General features: G+C 42.6%; 1 long non-coding RNA gene and 1 other non-coding gene across 2 annotated transcripts; both read right to left on the bottom strand.

Annotated features, from left to right (window-relative positions):
* Positions 1-611: 611 nt before the first annotated feature.
* On the bottom strand, positions 612-1,935 carry LOC138411197 (uncharacterized). Its single transcript, XR_011243853.1, has 2 exons — positions 1,511-1,935; positions 612-1,189 (listed from the first exon to the last, which is right to left on the bottom strand). It is a non-coding gene; the product is annotated as an uncharacterized lncRNA (long non-coding RNA).
* A 49-nt stretch (positions 1,936-1,984) lies between these two features.
* trnal-aag (transfer RNA leucine (anticodon AAG)) lies at positions 1,985-2,066 on the bottom strand. The gene has a single exon. It is a non-coding gene; the product is annotated as a tRNA-Leu (tRNA).
* Positions 2,067-2,539: the final 473 nt, after the last annotated feature.

A 2,539-nucleotide genomic window follows, 5' to 3' on the forward strand; every position in this document is an offset into this window, starting at 1 on the left:
GTGTGATTGATTTTTGCCCTTTGAGCGGCTGTGGTGTTGTGTTGTTCTTAAAAGTTGATGCAGTCCCACAAATAATGACTGACTGTAAAGTCCTACATAGGAAGGCTTCTGGAAAGGATTGTGTAATTAGGAACTAATAATAGAGGAAAAAGAGACAATGACAAATTAGTGCACTTTACATTTTATGGTTCCATAACCTTCTGTAGCCAGTTTAGTCAGGCCGTATATAATATTCACTTGGGTATAAATGGATCTTTTTCAGTTTTCTTCAGTCATTAAGAATTCAGGAAGAGTTTAAAAGATGTTCCTTTCTAAGAAATTGTCCGAAACTCAAATAGTGGTAAAACTAGAAAACGATCTCTCTTTTCCTTGCAATTGATGCCAAATTACATAGTTCATTCTGAGAAATGAATCACAGGGCATAAAAGTGAGACGAGTTTTGGCGCTCTGACCTGAGCTGAGCTGAAATGAAAGAAATAACAATAATCAACAACTGTTTCTGGTTCCTGCTTCTAAAACAAGAGGATTTCTTTGTCTTATGTGTTAATAAATTCAGGATGTTTTAGAGTTGTTTGGACACAGCAAGTAATTTGAGAATTCTTCATTAAAGATTAAATATGCATGCATGTGTTTATTAAAGAGGGATTTGTTCTTCCTGTAGGATCCTTATTGCTGCTTTGTCTCAGTGGGCGCTCCCTCTAAAAACAGATTATTATACACTTTACATGTTCTCCACTACAATACTTTCTCCTGCACCTTCTCCAGCCACAGGTTCTGAGACAGCGCTCACGGTTCTGGTCCACGGTGGCTTCTAATTGAACTGGGACCGAGGGAACACTTGTCATGTGATGACAATGACGGGAACAGCAGCGTTCTAGAGCCACCAGCCTGTGGGAGCTGTCGCCACATCTTCTGGCAGAATCGATGGGTGTGTGGCTGGACCTGTCACGGCCACAGGGAGCCCAGTTCAGCCGAACTAATTACTGTTCATTTAAAGACAATTTGTTCCTGGTTCGCTCCTCTGTCTTTATATCCCTCATTGCTTCATCCGAGGAGTCGCCAGTGTTTTTGAAGAGTTTCATTCAAGGGGCTTGATGTAAGACAGCAAATGTAGTTTTTTTGGCGGGTCTGGATTGTGGTGATGGTCACATGTATGCGCCATCTGAGTATTGTTACTCTTTAGGGCAGACTGGATGCAACAGTGACACACCAATTTAAGTAAAGCAAAGAAGTAATAGAAATAGATGCAAAGAACTGTTGGTGTTGCTCTCCACAGCTGGAGACAGCTTTAAGGGCGATGCAAACTTTTTTCTTGATTGATAAGTAAACAGATGATGCAAAAATGCACATATTGTCCCTTTAAGTGATCCAAACATGGATTTCAGAGCAAATTACATTACATATCATTCAGCTGATGCTTTTATCTAAAGCCACTAACAATAAGTGCATCCTGAGGGCACAAACCCAGAACAGCAAGAATCATGTGATGTCAATGGGGAGTTCATCTCACCATTCTGGAGCCAGGTCAGCAAACACTCGTGATTTTGTTGAGTGGTTATCTCGCAGTGAGGGAGCAGCAAGCCGACTGGCCGAAGCAGAGCAGAGTGGAGGGGCTGGGGTGTAAGTTTTAACCACGTCCTGGATGTAGACTGGGCCCGATCCATAACCAGTGAAGGGAGCGTGACTGAACTTAGGAAGATTGAAGACCAGTCGAGCTGCTGCATTCTGGATGAGCTGCAGAGGTCGGGGTGAACCAGCCAGGAGGGAGTTGCAGTAGTTTAGGTGTGAGATGACCAGAGCCTGGACTGGAACTTGTGCCGCCTTCTGAGTGAGAAGTGGACGTATCCTCCAGATAGACAGAAGCATCAATCCAGTCTGTCTAAGATGCTTACAATGTTTACTGTTGACAGGTTTTTGGACTTAATGGACATATTTAAAGCAGAGAGCCTTTGGTCTTATCTTTGATCTCTTTATGATAAAACCCTGGCAGCGGTGGGATTTGAACCCACGCCTCCGAAGAGACTGGAGCCTTAATCCAGCGCCTTAGACCACTCGGCCACGCTACCTTTTATAATATATAATAATATATATTAACAATTTTCATTATGTCTCATAGGGCTTAACGAGATGGACATCATCTGTCCCTGACCCTCCTTAAAGACAAACGACCAAAAAGAAGCCACATATTTACACTCACATTCACGCTGGTTGAGAATTTAGAGTCTTTGGACTGTGGGAGAAACCCAGAGAACCCAGAGGAACCAACACAGACACGGGGGGGAACATCCACAGAGAAAGACCCCGGCCAAACAAGGATTCAAACCAAAAGCTCTCTTTCTCTGAGGCGACAATGCTAATTTAATTACTATAAAAATCTAAATGACCACACTTCATTGCTTGACATTATTGCCCAGTTTGATGAGTTCATTCACGTCATATAAATCATCCTTATGTGTAATTTGTGCAAAAAAACAGCTCAGTCATGTCTTTTCATCAACCCCATCATCCTCCAGACTCGGCAGCACCTGAATTGTTTACT

The sequence above is a fragment of the Paralichthys olivaceus genome, chromosome 8, assembly GCF_024713975.1.
Source record: "Paralichthys olivaceus isolate ysfri-2021 chromosome 8, ASM2471397v2, whole genome shotgun sequence".
NCBI lineage: Eukaryota > Metazoa > Chordata > Actinopteri > Pleuronectiformes > Paralichthyidae > Paralichthys > Paralichthys olivaceus.